Genomic DNA, 19,617 nt, shown 5'->3' on the forward strand with positions numbered 1-19,617 from the left:
GAAGACCTAAAATTCCTTAATTCCTTTAGCCTGGCATCCTATCTCTGAAATGTTTGTTTACCAAATGTGTGGTAAAAAGCAAAGAAACAGTGAGCACTAAATATTCTGCCTTCCTTCAGCAATGGAAATGGGGGGGGGGGGGGTTGAAGCCAGAGGCAGTGCCTTGATATTTGTTACTTTTGAATATTTTTTTTCCTGTAAAATTGACAACTGTCCTCTTGAGCATACATATGTGTAAAAGTTTAGGATCCTACATGCTGTGTAATAGGGATGCTCACAACTCAGATACAGGTTGTTCCTCTGAACCTGCTACTTGCTAGCTGCATTAGCTGCCCCCTTGTTTCTGTATTGCCAGAGGCAGTGAATAACCAGTCACAGTTTATCTTTTCTGTCCTTTCTGATTTTGTAGATCTCTCTACTAAGCTGTCTCTTTTCCAGGCTGGAAAGTTCTAGCTTATTTAATCATAAAAAATCTGTTCGTTAGCTCTCTCAATAGCCTTGCCTGAAAACAATTTATGATAGGAAATCTGCTTCCTTTCCAACTCCACTGAAGGGGGAAGAGGAGACGTGTATGTGTGTCCATGATGTGTACATAGGCTCCTGACTTCTGCACCGTGCTGATTTCAGCCTTGGAGGTTAACTCTGCTGCCCGGCTTGCACCGTGCAGCTGGGTCAGGGCAGAGCTGGGCACAGGGAGCCCCACCATGTAAATCTGCTGCTGCCAAATGTAACAACAGCTGTTTGAAAAAAGTTTTCCAGGCTTTCTGCACTGTTAGTGGGTAATGCCTCTGTGCCTTACCTTCTGCAAGGTAGCGTTAGAAATGCTCCTCTGCTCCTCTGAGCACTTCAAAGGTCCTGTCTTTCAGAAGCAACTGATACCTTAATCTGCTCCTCAGTTAACACCGGTTTGAAAAGGGCTTGGCAGTTTTATGAGAAAAAGGATCCTGATTTGAGTTCAAAATATTTGCTGAGTGATTTCTAAAAGAAGAAAACTTGTAAAAACATATTTGATTTATGGTTTGGTGAGACATAGCAGGCACTTTCCGGGGCCAGGTGTAGATTAATCTGTCAGCATTTTGCCACTGTCATAGGAATTTCCAACATGTGCCACCATGTTACGTGCCCGCAGGATTCAAAAGGGATCACAACTGGTTTTGGTTTCCCAGCTCAGATAGCAGCATGAACGTTTTGCCAAGAGACCAAGACCTACTCTGACCTGCAATGGCATTATATAAGCAGTCACTGTGATAGAAGTGGTAGGTCTATCTGTGCACCACGTGATAAAATTTTGCCCAATGCAAGGGGGGCATAAAAAAAATCAGGCACAATTTTGCCGACAGTGTAGTGCATAATGCAATTAGGGCAGATGACCACCAGAAAATGATGTGTTCTTAATTGAAAAACTGTTTTTGAAATGAAGAACAGCAGAGTCCTTAGCGTGAGCAAACTTGTTTTCTGCAACCTTCTGTGAAAAGCTGAGCTGTTTTGGCTGGTGCTTTTCATGAGAGACCAGCACCTAACGCTGGGATATACACCCCGAATGAATAAATTATAGCAAAGCATCATGCAATTGAATACCAGGTTTTGTAGTGGGCTCTCTAAAGGAAGGCTTAGCAGATGGCATTGTTAGTTCTGCTACTGGTGTATGGTTTATTTTGACATGTTTCTGGCATCTTTTATCTCTGTTCGTCATGCTAACACTCTTGTCTACCCGCTCTCACTCCTCTTTCCAACAGTTTTTCTGCTCTTATGCTAAGATAATGTCCCAGAAACTACTGAAGATTTTGAGTTTGCTTTTTCACTTAACACTGTAACTTTTCTTCTTTCTCTTTTAAGATGTGGTGATTTAAGTTGGATGATTAACTCGAGCTTAATCAACCAGAAATGAACATGAAAATTTTACAAGGTGTACAGCAGTACTTTCTGTATTCCTTAGTTGCTGTTTTTGGGCACAATACATAGTTTGAAACTCATCTTTTTAATGATAATTTGACATTTCCATTTCTTCTTCCTGGTAGCACTGAAAAGGTTAGAGAAAGAATAAGTAAAATATGGGAGTGAAAAAAATGTCTTCAATTGTTCAAACTTTGAACAAAGCGAAGCTGGGTGCTAAGGTTGTATAAAACTTCACACTATTCTTATTTCCTAAACTGGCTTGCGTATTCCTCACTAAAGCATGAGTATCTCATAGTTGGAGATGGTTATATTGTCGGCACAGAGATGCTATCCAAAATTTCAGATTCATTTTATCAGTATAAACTCCTCTCTGTAAATCCACGTGTGACAGGTGCAAATCCTAGGAGCTAGTTTGTGTTGTCTTTTATCCTTGTCCCTGCTGCAGGAGTCACATCACGAGTCATGACAAGGGACTGGCTCAGGACTTCTTCTTGAGCCTCTTACTCTGTGCTGTGTCCCCACATCATTTTTATGCTTGCAGAATCACAGGCACTCAATTTCAGGCACCTTGTAAGGGGAAAGGTTTTTTTTTATTAAATAAGCGCTTTATTGCCATGGAAATAATGAGGCTCATCGTGCCTCATGCTCATCCCCAAACCTTCCCTGTTTCTCACGCGGGCTGGCACAAGCCTATCTGCTGTCATGCATGAAACTGGTTTGAGGAGCTGATGTGGCTGGAAAGTAATCCTGTTTTTTTTCACCAGTGTTAGCTTGCAGCCGCCTCCCTTCCCCAGCCCAGCATGCTGCATGATCATACTGGTGCAGGAGGGAGCAAGTGGCCTGGGAGCCTGCTTCTTGCAGCAGCAGTGCTGCTGGAGCACCACCCAGAGGAGCTGAGCTCCCTGGACTGCAGTCAGCGAGGTGAGATCAGTGTCTCCAGGCAGCCCTTGGGAGCACCTTTGCTCCTTCCTTAGGGGCATCATTGAAGCTCTCTAAGTCATAAGGCAAGAATCCACAGCCTTGTGCCCATACAGCATGCCAGGCAGCCCAGGGAAAAGAAAAGTGGGAGAGCCCACCCCAAACAAGGAAGGCTTCAGGGCAATGTGGCACGTGTCCATAGCAGCCTGGGAAACGCTCGCTGGGGAAGCTTTGACAACACTGTGTTGGGGTTGTTGGAGAACACATGCCAAGGTTACTTGTAGAGATTAGACAAAACAGCAAAGATTTCCTGTGCTCCCTTGTTTTGATATTAGAAGAGAATGCACAAAGAATACCCAACCTGTAGCTACCATGTGTCCTGTTTAATGCAAATACGTTATTTTAGCACATGGTTTCATTTACTGTTTTGGTTTCTTAGCTCTATCTTGATATGTTCAAGGAAAACTGAAATGTGTGATAGCATTGGATCCTTCATGGGCAACGAAGGGACCAAAACTCCTGGGTAATGTCAATGTAAATGATGTTCTTGGGAGCCTGACATACAATAAAACTGCATCAGGTGCTTGTAACAAAACTCATTGCTGGTGTTGTAAGTGTGAATAAGGGTTCTGCAAGCTGTGGAATGTACTTGTGCCATCGATTTTCTGTTTGCATTCCCTGAGAGCAGCAGTGTTTGCTGAGAAAGCCCTTGCAGAGCTGTTCCTCACCGCAGTGCACTGCAGCACTGGGAACAGGACTGAGGTATTTCCCAGCATGAGTCGGTTGGGTGTCCTCTATTCTCACAATTGTTCCCATTCATCTTTCACTGTAACATCTGGAGACTTTTACCAAGACAAAGCGTATGAAGAGTGTGTCTTCTCTTTCCTCCAAGTCCATAAGTCATAGTATCTTTTGGCTGACTGGTGAGACAGAAAGAAGGGAGAGAAGTTGTAAAATACGGAGGGAATCTTCTGTGTCAGCAGTGGGGCAGTCGCTCATTTTTTATATGACTCTTCTATCTCAGGGAAGAAGGATGAGCTTAGATATTGCAAACTTTATATCTAGGACCTTTCCTGGATACATAAATTAGGTGATTTATTCATTTTTTTAACTAAGCTGATAGGTATTTCAGCTTTCTGTTGTTTCTGTGAAGATTAATTTGTTAAAGAAAGCAGGAGAGCCATGTAATTGCCTGTCCACTGCCAGGTGCGATCCACGTTTTGCCCACCTTTTCAAAGGAAACAGTTCTAGGAGCTCCTGGAGAGAAGAAAGATCTTCACATTTCTTAAACTACTGTCAGTTTTGCTACTTTGAGATAAAACGGTCTGCATTATTTGATTGTTTATTGTCTTGGGCCTGATTCTGTGCTGTGCTAGGTATACCCTTAATAGCTAGTCATACATACATCCTAACACCATATCCTGTGCAAGCATAGCAGAAGTTACGTTCATTTTACTCCTGCAGTAACCATGAGAATATGATGATGTGTGTCATTCCACATAATGTGTCTTGGTCACTGACACAAACCAGGTGACAGAAACAGTGAAGTTCACCACAAGCTCTGCACTTGGCTGAAGCTTCCACTGCTGGTCTGAGCATGAGATGGCCCCCGTGCAGTCTGCCTGTTCCCTCTGCAGATCGATGTGCTTGGTATGGCAACGCAGTGTTGAGTGTTTCAAAGTTAGATGGAAGCAAGTGAGATAACCTCCTCAGGCATAATTGTTTTCTCCAAAGCACAGTACGATTAATAGCATGGCACTTCAGACTGTCAGCCCTTCTGCCTTCTGCCAGATAAGCCTTACTGTCTGTTTGGCTTATGTGAGTTAATCAAATCTGCGGTCTCTGGGATGAGACAGCTTGTGTACTAACCAAAACATGGGAATAGTTACAAGCCAAATCTAACCAGCCAGCACATAACAGGATGTGCTGGATGGTGGTGACCATTAAATATAGCTTGGCCAGTTCAAGGAGAGGTGGGTCACTCTCTTCTGACGTTACAACCCACTGGACTCTCACACTTTCTGTGTGGTACCCTGCTGTCTGTAAGCCGTTCCTCCTACAGAGACCATAGGGAAGAGAGGAATGCTCAACAGATTTTCCTTCTTAATTTTCAGTTTAAGCAAAATCTTTACTGGAGAATGTGAAATAAATAAATAAATAAAAACCATTATGAGACCATTGTAGCATGACTTTTAGCCTGGCTATAAAAGGAGGGTGCTGAAAGTCACAGGAGAGGGCGTGCTGAGAGACTTCCCAGTCAGATTTGCAGGCCATAGGTCATGTTCTGTTCTTCACAACACAATACTTGCCTTGCTAAAGCCAGCATGATTGCAAGTTGAAGAAGAATTTGTCTCTAGAGATGCAAACAAGCATCCAAGCTTGAAGTGCTGAACTAAGCTTTCAGATATCCTGAGGCCAGTCTAATCCTGTTACCAGTATTCAGCGCTAATGAATGTCTGCTGAGGAGGTGCTTTTTGGTGGAAATAGTGTTGTTTTGATATAGTCTTCTCTGAAAACATTTTAGGATTCCAAGCCATGTGTTTTTGCAGTCTGCAAGGTTAAAAAGGTTAAACTTCAGCAGTTTATGTAGACCTGTCAAGCTATTGAGGATAGTTCTGGTCTTGAGATCAGTGATGAAAGGCAAATACTATGGGCCTTTATTGATGAATTTGCTTCTTAGACATTCCAGTGAGTGCAAGTAAGTCTGAAATGTTGCAACATACTCTGCAGACTGCTTGTTTGCTTTTCACAACCAGTCTTTTTTCCTCTCTCATGAGCTTACTGACATCTTTTGCCTTAGCTTTTGCTTTTCTGTTGTGCTTCTTGAATGTCAAGCCTCCACAGAAAAAAAATGTTCTTTATCTGTTTTCATAATTACATAATTTTGTAGCTCCCCAGAATCACGAGTAAGGAATCTTCTGAAAGAACCAGCATTTGTTTCAGATTAATTTTTTTGTGTTATTCACAGCTTGTGCACGATCCTAGGCTGATTCTTAAGGCAAGTGCCAATTTGTGTAGGTTTTACTTTCTGACTACTTTGAAAACCAGAATAAATACTACACGTGGCTGTAACACAAAAGAATTGGTATAACATATTTCAGTTCAATAACACGGGTCTCATTGTGCCTATAGCGTAGGCTATCCGTTCGTAGGCAGGCATTTACTGCCAAAATCTTACCTTCCCATTTACAAATGTTTGGTCAGACTCCTTCTATACCTTCTGGCCTCTCTCACAATCGCTCAAGTGCTCATTTCACCAAGTAAGGCAGTGGTAACAGCTGGCATCCCTGGTTCAGTCTATTTTGTGTGCGCGCTCTGCTGTGAGCTGTGAGGCCGTCTCTCAGTCCAGACTTGGAAGCAGCTTTGAATCTCCGACACTTGAGATCAGCTTGGCACTGAGCAGCGATTCCTCACTGGCTTGGAAACAGCTCACAGTCTCGCTCCGCTTCTTTGTTTGGTATGAGATGACAATAAAAAAACACTGCAGAAGCTTTTGCAGGGTGTCCCCCACTGCGGTGGCTGGAGTGGAGCACGGGGCAGCAGCCCCTGTCTGACAAGCAGATGGATGGTGCAGGGGCACCTCAGCCTGTGTCGGGCATCCAACACATGTCCAGTGCAGGGACGAGTGACACTGGGCCAGACATTGCTAAAAAATCAACAGGATGGAGGCATTCAGATACAGACCAACCCGTTTGTCTTGGAAAATAATCAAAATATTGTTGACACCTAAAACTGTGACTTAAAAACAATACATATGTTCAAATCTACCCCTTTCAGTTTAAAACCATTACCCCTACTGGGTAATGCACATTTCTGGTTCATGTTGAGCGCCTCATCAGCCAACACCCCCTGGTCCTTCTCCTCAGGGCTGTTCTCCATCCACACATGGCACAGCCTGTAGTGGTGCTTGGGATTGTACCTGAGAGAAAGAAAAGGAGAAGGACCTGGGGGCTCTGGTGGACAAAAAGCTCGACACGAGCCAGCAGTGTGTGCCTGCAGCCCAGAGGTCCAACTGCGTCCTGGGCTGCAGCAACAGAGGGGTGGGCAGCAGGTGGAGGGAGGGGATTGTGCCCCTCTGCTCTGCCCTTGTGAGGCCCCACCGGGAGTGCTGCATCCAGGGCTGGGGCCCCCAGCACAAGAGGGGTGTTTGATCTGCTAGAACGGGTCCAGAGGAGAGCCACAAAGATGATCAAGGGACTGGAACACCTCTCCTATGAAGAAAGGCTGAGAGAGCTGGGGATGTTGCCTGGAGAAGAGAAGGCTCCAGGCAGACCTCATTGCAGCTTTTCAGTACTTAAAGGGTGCTTATAAAAAAGATGGAGAGCAACTTTTTACTCTGGCAGATAATGATTAGGAGAAGGGAGAATGGTTTTAAACTAAAAGAGGGGAGATTAGATTCATTGTCAGAAGGAAATTCTTCACACAGAGGGTGGTGAGGCACTCTAACAGGTTGCCCAGAGAAGCGGGCCCCACTGTCCATGTCACTGACAAAGATATTAAATAGTGCCAGTCCCAGTACTGACCCCTGAGGAGCGCCACTCATCACTGATCTCCACTTGGACATTGAGCTGTTGACCGCAACTCTTTGAGTGTGACCATCCAGCCTATTACTTACCACTGAGTGGTCCATCCATCAAATCCACGTCTCCGATTTAGAGACGTCTCAAATCTCCTGTCCCCGGTAAATCACTGCTGTCCATTCTCCATTTGCTATTTACAGCCAGGTTTCTCAGCCTCTCATTGTAAATAAAGCTCTGTGGTATACAGAGGATCAGAAATTTAAGTTTAGTTTTAGTGTCCTTTTAGTAGTAGCAGCTTTCTATAGCATGAGTTTAAAAAGAAGCTCCATCCAAGTGTAATTACAATTTATATACAAATATATATATATATATATATATCACAGAATCACTGGCTTAGTTTCTTTTGTTTGTCTTCTGTTTTTCTTTTCTTTTCATTCTTTTCTTTTCATTCTTTTCTTTTCTTTTCTTTTCTTTTCTTTTCTTTTCTTTTCTTTTCTTTTCTTTTCTTTTCTTTTCTTTTCTTTTCTTTTCTTTTCTTTTCTTTTCTTTTCTTTTCTTTCTGGGTGCCTTTTTTTGCTTTTTTTTTCTTCTGCCTGTTTCCCCCTACTCATTGTGGGCTGCATACTGGTCAGCATAACATCTGAAGTGACTGAAAATACAGGCATATTTAAAGGTTAGTGTGTAGTTCAGCACTCTAACTCTCCAGGTAGAGAGTTTGATACCCTGTCTGACAACTCCTGTTGAAACGCAGACTGCAATGTATAATTCATCTCACTTTTACAAATTCTCACTGGCGCTGAAGGGCCATCATGATTTAGCATTTGCCTAAATAAACTGAGACAATATGATTTAGTGTATAATCAAGAATTAGATCTAAGTAAAAAAGGTGACATTTCACAAGGTCGCTCGTGTTCATGTAACAAAAGCAGCTGTCTATACTGCAAAAGAATGGCAATAATTAAGAAGACTTTCTGAACCCAATTAGAATTGTAATTAAGAAACATCGTATACTAGAGGAAATATGCTAGATTAGTTGTCTTGAATGTTGGTTTTTCTCTCTTCAGACATTACTTTGTCATTGAAATGTGATCAAACAAGTAATTTGTCTTTTATTTTAGCTGATTCAGTTAAGTACATCAAAGCTGGTTAGTTTTCATAGCATTTTCTTTTCATCATATGGATGTTGTACACTGGCTGCTTTAACTCTGGTGATTGCATTTATTTTATGCCCTTATGTGTTCTAATTCTAGTTTTACCATACAGTCTCTCTCTCATAGTTTCTTAATTGACATGGCTGAGAAAATAATAGCCATAACATTTTAAACTCAAGAGAGCTGCCAATGAGCATATTTTATCACCCCAAAAAAATCACAACTATCTAAATCTAACAAACTATTTCTACATATTACTGCTGGGGCTTCCATGAGCAACACAAACATTTACGGTTGATATCTGTCCGTAGGTATTAGGATGTGACCTTTGTGTCATGGGAAACTCCACATTTGGTATGACGGTAAAAGCCTGCACTGCAGCAATGCAGGAGTTTAAATTTCCAAATAAACTGCTGTTCTAGTAACAATGAGTGTTTTATGTACCCAGTAAGACTGAAGACATTGATAAAAGTATCTGTACTGTAAGTATGCAGAAATTAAATGAACATTTAGACTAACTGTGCTTTGATTATCCTTTTATCATAAAACTACTTAAATATAATTTTAAAAATCCAAAGGTCCTTCAGAAATGGCCTGATAAAAATGAACATAAACTTACTGTAGTTAAGTAAAATTTTGCCCCTTAAAAATCATAAAATATTGCTGATAAAAAAGAAGATAACATCCTTGTTTTTGGAGGTCCAGTGCATTAGGACTAATGCAAAATACCAGTGGCTATGTGTCATCATGATTACACCTATAATACATCCTTAAAGACACATTCTTGGGTCAATTTCTTAGATAGATTTAAATATTCTGAGCCAAATTCTTAAAACCGCATAGGATGTGATACAAAGCTGCCAAAATTATATGCATACAGGAAATAAGGGAATAATACTCTTCCCAAAGCTAAACTGCATCTTAGTTCTCTCTTAAACTTGTTTAAATCCACTTTTCCTGGTGATGTTGATTCATAGTAAAAACAGCATCAGTTAGAGATGAGTTTTTCACTGAAGTGGAATGATTTCCTGAAGTAAAACTTACAATCAACCTGTGACTCAGGGATGTTCTCATGTTAATTTCTATTCTTGTTGCTATTTCTATTTATTATTAAGAAAGTACCTCCAAAGATTAAGCTTCCTGCATTCATCCTGTTTTTCTGCTCACCTGTAGAGGCAGTGAATGAATCACTTAATTCCATGAGCTTTAGTGTTCCATAAATGTAGTTTTGGTCATTCTGTATAATTGCATTTTACGGTTGTTGCTCAGAAAATGGTGTAATTATAACATTATTCTTGAGACCTGTCTGAGTAGAAGACTCTCTCTTTGTGCAGGGGTATAGATGGAATCACAGTTACTGAGGCTGTGGTCAAGATATATAAGTTTAGCTAAATGCAATCAATTGATCTTTGGGCTCTTCTATGCTGTGTTCCATTGCTAAAGCAATAGAGCAAAATCAACAGAATGATTGCTGGCTTAAATTTTGTATTTGTTGATTCCTACAAAATAGCCGAATGATAATGGGATAAAAATGGAGAGAACAAGAAAAGCTGGGCCAGAAGCAAGGAGACAAATGATCGCTGTTGGAGATGAGTTCTACGGTTAGAGGGTCTTCAGAACAGGGAAGGTGTATCTCACAGTAATACCTAGCACGTACATCAGTGATTAATACATGCATTTAGAAACATAAGTGTCAGTTGAGCTTCTTAACTGGCAATACAGCATCTGACACATTAAAGCAAGTTCTTGATGCCAGGGTTTTCTGAGCAACCATTTTGGCTTTGACAGCTGTTCCCCCTTCCCACTTCTCAGGATTATTTGGGGTTCATGTACTGAACCTTTCTTCATCCCGTTTTCTTTAAGCAAACAGCAGAGAAATGCATATGTCACAATCATTTAGGGGGATTATGTGCCTTTGCTTGGATGACAACTTGAATGAGCTGATGTCCAAAGCACTTAATGTGTCGTGTGTTTAATGTCCAGAGCCTGCTGACTTTAAGTGCCTGTTGGAAAGCGACTATAGGAATAGTGAGTACCACTGTAGATGAATCGTAAGAGCATTTTTTGACTGACTTCACATGTTCTTTGATTGTTTTAAAGATTCACTCGGTATGCACTTACTGATATTGCCTATTAATTTTTCATTAATCTAAGCCAATCGTGAAAACTGTATTGCTTATGTATTAATGTCATTCAGGGGAATGAATAACTCCTTGGCATAGTATACTAAAAGTCCATGATTTTGTCAGAAGTGGAGTCTTCTTAGGCAAGCTAAAGGCTAATACAGCAGCAATTCTAGAGATTCAGTTTGGTCTTCAGTTAACTTTAATGCTTGCTCTGTGTTTTGTCCAGTCAGGAAATGGCTCTGTTTTCAAATTAAAAAATAATAAAAATAAATAAACAAAAAATCATGGCTTCCCTTTAATGTCCTCCTGTGTTTATCTGAAAAGACTAGTTTATGAAAAGATGTTGGAGGAAGATGGGAAACAAGCCAAGCACAAATGGCCTGTTTTTCAATAGTGGTCAGTCTTCACCTCTTGTAAGCCCAGTGGTCTTTAGTTCCATGACTTCCGTTCCATGACAACTAGATCTGTGGAACCTGTATTTCAAATACTAAGAAGAGAAAGCCCCAACACCTCTCCCTGTGATTTTTACCCAGCTAAGCTCTGAAGCACAGGACTGACAGCGATGGGTCCTTCCAAAGAGGGAGTGAATGGTAGAGAAAGTTCAACAGAGGATACATAAAACTTTAATAATTTTTGGCAGTCTATCAGAAAGAAAGGAGAAAAAAAAAAAAAAAAGAGAGAGAGAGAGAGAGAGATTTCCTTTATAAATATGTCCACTGTGCTTTTGAATGTGATTGTTTTGTCCAAATCTGTTCTGCACATGAATCACTAAATGCACTAGTAAAATCAGGGTGAATCTGGAAGCTTACTTCAGGCCACTCAACACTACACAGATGATCAGATTCTTTTAGGCTCATAGCCGTATCACAGAAGTAAAAGCTGAAGGAAAATATGTATTATTCTGTTAACATTCAGTTCTCATCCGAGTCATGAATATTACCCACTTGTGTTTTCTCTAGTGCATTGTTCAGCCTAGTGTTGAATCTCAAATACCTTGGGAGGTTGGGGAGTTGTTGTTTTTCCACTGTTAATTTAATTCCATCAGTCTAATATTATTGGCATGTTTTTTTCTCTCTTCTGGTGTTTACATCATCCCGAATTTCAGAATAAGTTAAAATGTATCCAGCTCAGCAACTTTTCCATTTTGGGAAGAACTTCAGATACTCCATGCTTATAAATTTAAATGTGTCACATGGATTTCCTTTCATGTGCAAGAGTTCAGCTGGGATCCAATGCCCATGTATCTGGGCATGGCCTTGAGAACTACTTGATAGTCTGGTTGTTTTGTTATTCTTTTTTAAAGAAAGCTTGTTTGTTAATTTATCGGTATTTGTACATGACACATTGGCTTCATTACTGTCCGCTAAGAGTGCAGATTGTTGGTTTATAAATGCCTTTAAAAGGACAGTGCTCGTAGGTCAACAAGAACTCCACATAAATGAGGGACAAAACTTTCATCACAGTAATTTTCCTTTTGAAGTCTACTAAAATGAATGTTCTTATAAGAAAACTGCAAAACTTCAAAGATTCAGGTTCTTACTAAGTTTGAAAATAAACTAAGCAGAAAATGCTTTTATTCTTCTCTAGTTTGTTTTTAAAATTTCATTGGATCTTCTTTGACATTAGTAACTCATAGTTTGTGATTCATTGCAATAATAAAGCTCTGAATTACTGAACAAGTAAACATCCTGGCTACAGTAATAAAACAGACACTCCAAAAAGCACAGGAGTAATACTGCATGCCAGAAAGTTTTAAAATACATTGATTCAGTCATCTTTATTGCCCAAGAAAAGATGTCACGGTCCAGATGTGCAAAAAGAGTGAGACTATCATATTAAGCCCTTGTATTCTTCTCAGTCTCTGTAAAGATTAAATTGGGTAGTTTTCATCACGAAGAATTGTGAAGAATCAGCATGACTTTCAGTCTTAAGATACTCAAAGCAATATGTAATTTTCGGTTGTCAGTGATCAGAGTGCAAAAAGTAGCTCCTCGGGTTGCTTGGAGACCTCTTCCGTTGTTTGGTGCATGTGCCCCTGTTGTGTGATGTGGGTCTTGTAGGACTTCTCAGGGGAACTGCTAAATGACAGCTCAGTGATCTCTCTTGGAGTTTCACTCCGGGTGTGGAAGGTAACAAATAATTCTCTTAGTACCAGCTCCTTAATTTTTGTGTTGATATATGTGGACTGTAACAGGGAGCTTATCTCTGTACTGAAAAACAACACTTATGGGGCTTTCCTTCAAATACATTCAGATAGTTGTTCGGTGGATAAAAAGTGGCATTTTTCCTTCATTTACTTCACTTAAAAAACACACCAAATTCTGCTATTTCAAATGTATGTGGTTGTTCTTTTGTACCGCATGAAAATCTCTGTGGAGTACAATGAAGGATTTTTCTGTCTAATATGTACAAGCGTTATCCCACATAAATCATATCAATAATTATCTTGAAGACTGGCTAAAATCTGCAGAAGCCAGAAGTAGCTTGGAAGTTCAACAATGGCAGGTTCAAGAATTTACAGCTTGAATCCAGTCTTCCAAAAGCAATGTGAATTAAAAGGAGCAAACGTCAAGAGCAAGGACAGGCTGAGGGAGGGTATCTTCCTGAGTTACTTCATTCAAAAGTAGCGAGGGTGGGGAGAGGGAATAAATAACAAGAAACATCAGGATGAACTTGTATATAACAAGTACTGCTGCAGTGATGAAACACCAAGTTTAGGACATAGTGTCATTTGTAATTGATAATACACAGCTGTGTGTCTAATGAAACCTGGCAAATCCATGCCCCTGCTTTTATGGAGCACTGATTGTGGTGAGCCTAAAGACTGAAAACTTAATTAGATCTGAGAGGAAGACTTCAGTTGTTTGCCGAGTTGTCCTTACCACATGTTCTTAAACAGAGCTGCACTGTGACATTTCTTCGTTCCTCAGCCTTACCACCCACACTGTCCTTAGAGCTGCCTGCTTTTTTCTCCTCTCTCCTAGTATCTTTTCTGGGTGATCTCCAATAAGTTCTTCTCTGCTCTGTCAGGATACATGCATGCCAGACCAAGAAATTCTCATCTTTACTATTAAAACACACATCCCATTCATGTTCTCTCGTGCTTTTCTTTCCAAATATATCTTCTTCTCTCATCCTTTCTGCCTCCTGTGTCTTTGTCCATCTTTATCTCATGTCCCCAGCGTTTGCTCCCGTAATCCACTCCCACCACAGATGTGAGCTATGCCGTGACTTCTGCTTCGTGAAAACACTCCCCGTGTTGTTCTCGCATTGGCACACGTGTTGTTTGCTTTTCTAACGCAACTGTGCAACCGTCTGCTGCCACCTCACGCAGCCATGCGAGCACTGCATCCGCCGTGCCTGGCTGCGGGGCTCTGCTCACGCACTGGGTGCTCCTGCCCGACCCTCTGCTGCTGCTCGTGGTGCTGTCACCCACCCCGCGTCCTGAGGTCAGACCAGGACGTCCTTAGCATGTGTGTGTGAGTACTCGCTGCACGCCTGCTGAAGTTCTCCCTTCCACACAGCACGTCCTGTTCGTCGGAAACGAGCAGGTGTTGAAACACGGAAAATAAGTTGTCAGATTCATCATGATGTACCCTTGCATGACTGTTACGTGGAGGTAATTGTGAAGTTGCAGCTCTTGACTTGGGATCACAGCCTAACAGCTTCACTCCCCAGACCCTGCGAGTATTTTCCTCATAGGATTTGGGGAGACAAAAGAGTTTTGGTCAGCCTGGAACCCAGTCTGTGAATGTCAGATTATACTTCAGCTGGTCTTCCTGGGAACGTAGCAGTCCTGGCTCTGAGCACTCATCTGTGGCAGGAGGGTGGCAGCTAGTGCAGCAGCAGGAGAAGGAAGGATGTTGGAGGTGACCGTCAGCAGCGTAGACGTTGCTTGCTTTAAGAAGGGCATGGAAACCTCTCAGGATATTTGTTTGCTGCACTGCTGTTTGCTGGTGCCAACTCATCTGTGCTTCCAGGGAGAATGCACCTTGTCTCATATGCCTTACCACGTCACATTAGTCATTGCTGAACATCTACAGCAATGGCAGGAACAGATGAAACCATTGTTCATCATTATTCTTATGGATGCTTACTTGAAAATGTAATTTCAATTTGAGTTACAACTATATGAGCAATTATGAGATAATTGGAAATTGGTTTTGTTACATTAACTGCCTTTCATTTACAAATACTGTGCCCTCTGTCTCTACTTCCCTTTATACTTTACACACGTAGGCATGCAAGTTCATGTGGCTTGCCTGTAGCAGAAATTGTGGTTCTACCACTGCACATAGGAGGGTGTGATGTGGAAAGCAAATGCCAAAACACATGGAACATGGCACACATCCACATCCTCGCTCATCTCTGTAGTGTCTCATGGCCCATAGTACTGAGTAATGCTGCGTGATTGTTCTGCCCACAGTGCTGGGCTTTATTTACTTAATTTTCTGCTGTACCCAAGTAACACAGCACGGACAACACATCTGTGAGCCACGTCAGCTCCTGTGCTGTGGAGGTTGAGCAGCACAGAGAGTGTGGGAAGATACACTCATTGGGCTGTGATGCTATGGAAAAGCTCTGCTTCTGCAAGGCTTTTATTCTTTTAACCGTATCTATCTCACTTGACAAAAAGAGGCAGAAGTCTGTCCCGAAGAGGCGTCCAATACCTCTTCATTCTGTGTTTTAAAACTTCGGAACTGGTCTTTGATTTTTTTTGCTCATTGACTATGTCGCAAACTTGCTAAAAATGCCTTCGGCCATTCCCCAAAACACTGTGCATGTCTCCCATCTGTTAGCAGGAATGCCTGTGTGTTATTGCTCAAAGCAGTGGTCACCAAATTAGTCTTCAATGTAAGGCTGAAAACATATTTCCGTTCCCTGATCCTCAGCAAAACATTGTTATTTACTGTTACAATATTTACACTTACTCCATGGGCAAAAATCTCTCTTGTGCAGCATTTCCCTTCACTGCAATGTTTTATCCATTATAGTGTTGTTAAACTTGGCTTTCTTTCTGCTGAGTGGAAAGGATCTCATTCAATGCTGATATGAAAGAAATTACCTTCTTTTCCCCAAAATGTTGTACCAGAACTTTGTTCCTGGCCCTTCATGGATAAGTTGTACCTAGAGTAAAGGCTGAGTCAGATTGGCAAGCAACCTGATTATTAGGAAGTGACCTTGTTGTTGTCTCTGCTTTCTGCATCCCACTTTCCATATATGTGGTGTCTGTTAATTTATTAGTACTAGACAGTACTATTTAAAATATCATCCACTGTCTGCAAATGTTGATCATTTTGCTGTGCAATTTGAAAGAACCAGAATTTCCTGGTACCAGAGAAATCACCCTACCTCTGTTAAAGTAAATTGCCCAACATTTGTTGAGCTCGGTGGATTCAGGAACAGAGCCTAATTGATAGAGCATTCACTTTCAATGTTCAAAGTTGAGATACAGTAAATAAAACTCCAGGTCTTCATAACTGTTTCCAATTTTAAATATATTTAATTCCCCTGTTTGTCTCCATTGTTTTCTTCTATGCTTTAGCAATAACACAGTGTGTATGCTTCGAGTGGGTTATATGAAGATAGGTACTGTTTCATAAGGTTTGTTCTGTTGTCAGTTTACAGGTAGGAGTGCATTTGCTCTAAGTTTGATAGGTATCAGATGTTCTGATAACTGATAATTCTGCATGAACCTTTTAAAATTACCACAAGAAGTACTTTAGCTTGTTCAGCAAAAATATGCCCTCCTTTTCCATTTACTGCTTAGTTAGCTTGATTTTCATGTGACAGTCACATCCTCGTGGTTATTTCACCTGCCTAAGCACGTGCTAGTAAGACATGTTGTTTCTGTACAGCTCACGCAATGCTCCACCTGCAGAGCTGCTAGAGCTCTGGTGGCAGCAGGACTGTCCCTCAGGTGAGGATAAGTTGCTTTGCTAGACCCCAGTTGTAAACTTCAGTTCCTATTGGTATTCAGTGACTACTCTTCTGCACTCAAGGCCAGCTCCCTTTAAAATTAAATTTTATTAGAAGGACTTCTAGACAAAAAAATAAAAATAAAAAAATAATAAAAAAATAAAACCCACATGGAAATTTGATTTCTACAGGAATTAGCCTCCTGACAGCTCTAGATTGTCTTTAAGCCTTCTTTTGTTTCGAGGCCTTTCCATATGTAACTCTCAGTAAGCTGTTCCTGTATCACACTCCCTTTTAAATCATTAAAGTGTACATAGCATTGGAACTACACTAAATGTAAAAATGCCATCTGGTGACCTATAAAGAAATGTAAGTAGAAGAGATGGCACATCTGCATTCCTGATTCTTTCCATAAACCACACTACTGTTTCAGCTTCTGTTTTGGCACAGTTTCTTCTAGCTGAGCCAGAGTTTATACCATGGCTAATCTGTGGTCATAACAGAGTGAAAGCAGAATGCAAAGAGATTTTATTTTACTCTTCCACAGCTCAGCTCTGGTAGCTGAACATTTCGGCTAAACCTTGGGACAGGACTAGGAATTTTTGTACCAAACTTCCTTTGTAGTCACAGTGGAAGCCACAGATTTACTAGCTTTTTTCCATGTTTTCCGCTGCTGAGCATATGTATTTAGTCAAGTCATTATTTTGAATGAGGTGAGTGGTTTTATTCATGACAATTTGACCATAACTTTTCAGAGCAGGTATGAAAAGAGCAAGTATGTTCCCATGTTATATTTTGCTTTCCTAGTCTATTTTAAGTCTCAGAGTTTGACATCCTTTACTTTCAGTAGCCTGCTGCCTTTATGCCTAAATGCATTCAGCTGAGCTATTGTGTTCATTTATCACAGTCTGGTACAGTTTGTTCAGGAGATGGAGCTCACACAGGGTCCTGTACAATGTTGATCATAAAAACAAGAAATTCAGGAGATGTACCCCAAGAGTGCCAAGCATTACACGAGAAAGTATTAAAAGGTTTTCATCAGTCAGGCTGATGAAAAAATGTGGCTTTGAAGGATGGAAACTCGACACAGAAATTGGAAATGATCAATCAGAAGATCATTTTTGTTACAAATGAAACTGGCCATAAGGGAACAAAAATAGGAATTACAGTCCAGTAAACCAGTAGTATATGAATCCTAAACAAACCTGTTCAGCGCTCACAAATTCTTGTGCATGTTGAAGGAACACTTGCAAGATAAAGTATCAAATCCTGTCACAAGGGAGTGGAATAGAAAGTGGGGCCTTAAGAATTCATTCCTCTGAATTTAGGGTATAAGAGACCAAGTCTTAATCTGAATTCTGTGTGCATTGCTACTCCTGTCCATCATAACCAACAGCACTTCTAGCTGCATTATTACCCATTTTCCTAGAAGAGCTTGTATGCCTCGTAGTCTTTAATTTAGCTTCTCTGTAAAGATGGTAAATAGAACAGAATTCAGTATTAAGATATAGCAGCACCTCTACGAAGATCCTGGTGGACGTCTCAAAATGTTTTGACTCCGTTAAATTATTTGGTCATGTTAGGAAGTTACTGTGTGACTTTTTTTACCCCTGTCCTGGAGATGAGGACATGGTCTGCATGAGCTTTAAATATGGTTAAGTTCTAGTTATAAATAAGTGCAGGCATCAACAGAAATATTCTAACTTAGGAGGGTTTTCCAGTATATCATTTTCTTAAATTCTTTCACCTGTTTCAGTGAAACTAGCTATATTTGTTCTTAATTCACATAGCTGAGGATAGAAACAGGAAAAGCCATAGCATGTACTTCCTTGCACACTGTTTATAGAAAGAGGGAGAGACGTGTCTTGTTGATTATAGGCATTATGCAACTGAGGCAATTTTACTCGTGTCTCTGAAGCAGATGCACAAAATTACATTTATTTTTCTTTGTTGTTTTTTTAACAGTGACTTGAGTTTTCACTGTTACAGAAAAAATACCAAATTTAATGTAAGTTAAGTTAAAGTTCAAAAGTTGAAACTATGATGAATTAAAGAAAATATAAATACAGTAGTTTTCTTGAATCTCTAATTCTATTTTATTTTAGATCTATGTTATAATAGTTTGCAATGTCATGGTCATGGGTTAATGAGGATTTCTGCCAGGTGAATATTGTTTGGTGAATGATGTGAAACTGTCTAAAAATTCAGATCAAGGTTAGACAAAAGCATTCTGGGATATATGCCAAAGCCATCAAGTACAGAATGCCATACCATGAAAAACCAGGTGCCATGCCTGAATGTTTAATTTCAATATTTTCTGAAAAATGTTTGATTTTTTTCCTTTTGCTGCAACGTTTCATTTGAAAATGTCTTTCAACTTAAAAAATTAAATTTCTTTGAAATTCACTAAAATGGAACATGCTGACTAAGGAAAAAACATTTCTATTTAAATCTCTTGAATCAAACAGCAGTTATTTTAGGTTGGCAAGAAGAATTTCAAATTGGGGGGGAAAGGGGGAGGATAGGTCAATATAGACTTATGAAACCTCTTATTTACATTCATGAGTTCAGGCCTTGTTCAATGTCCAAAGTGTGAAATGAGGCAATGGTATGGGGTGAGGAAAACAGAAATGCGTAATATTCATGTATTAGTTACTGCCTGATATGGATGCTCATCAGTGCAGAATGTAGAGGACATGATTTAAACCAATAAGCCAAAGAAATACAAATTACTTTGGCATTCAGTGTCTGCGTCTATCTGAGCTGTAAATAAAGGAGCTAACATTCAAGAAGACTACAAAATCCCCGTGCGTAGGAGGATGCATCTGCTGGATATCTGTACCTTAGTGCTTTCTCAGCTTTGAGTATAAATCTTTCATAGCAAATATTTACAGCTGTGATGCTGCAAAAATATTTCTGCAGAGCTTCCCATGCAGGCTCCAGTAGCATCACGTTGTTCCCTGGCCAGGGGTCATTTCACCGGTCATAAATACCTGAATAACACACAAATTTTAGGTGCACAGTGAAGAAATTTTCTCAAATAGATTATCATATTTCCCAGATAGTAAGTGAAGAGAGGTAGACACC

At 40.5% G+C, this 19,617-nt stretch overlaps 1 protein-coding gene across 1 annotated transcript in view; it reads left to right on the top strand.

Moving 5' to 3' along the window:
* Nucleotides 1–19,617, top strand: part of GHR (growth hormone receptor) — a gene marked incomplete at its 5' end in the record, with an annotated part of 90,979 nt that overhangs the window by 54,782 nt on the left and 16,580 nt on the right.

Source organism: Anas platyrhynchos, chromosome Z, assembly GCF_047663525.1.
Source record: "Anas platyrhynchos isolate ZD024472 breed Pekin duck chromosome Z, IASCAAS_PekinDuck_T2T, whole genome shotgun sequence".
Classification (NCBI taxonomy): domain Eukaryota; kingdom Metazoa; phylum Chordata; class Aves; order Anseriformes; family Anatidae; genus Anas; species Anas platyrhynchos.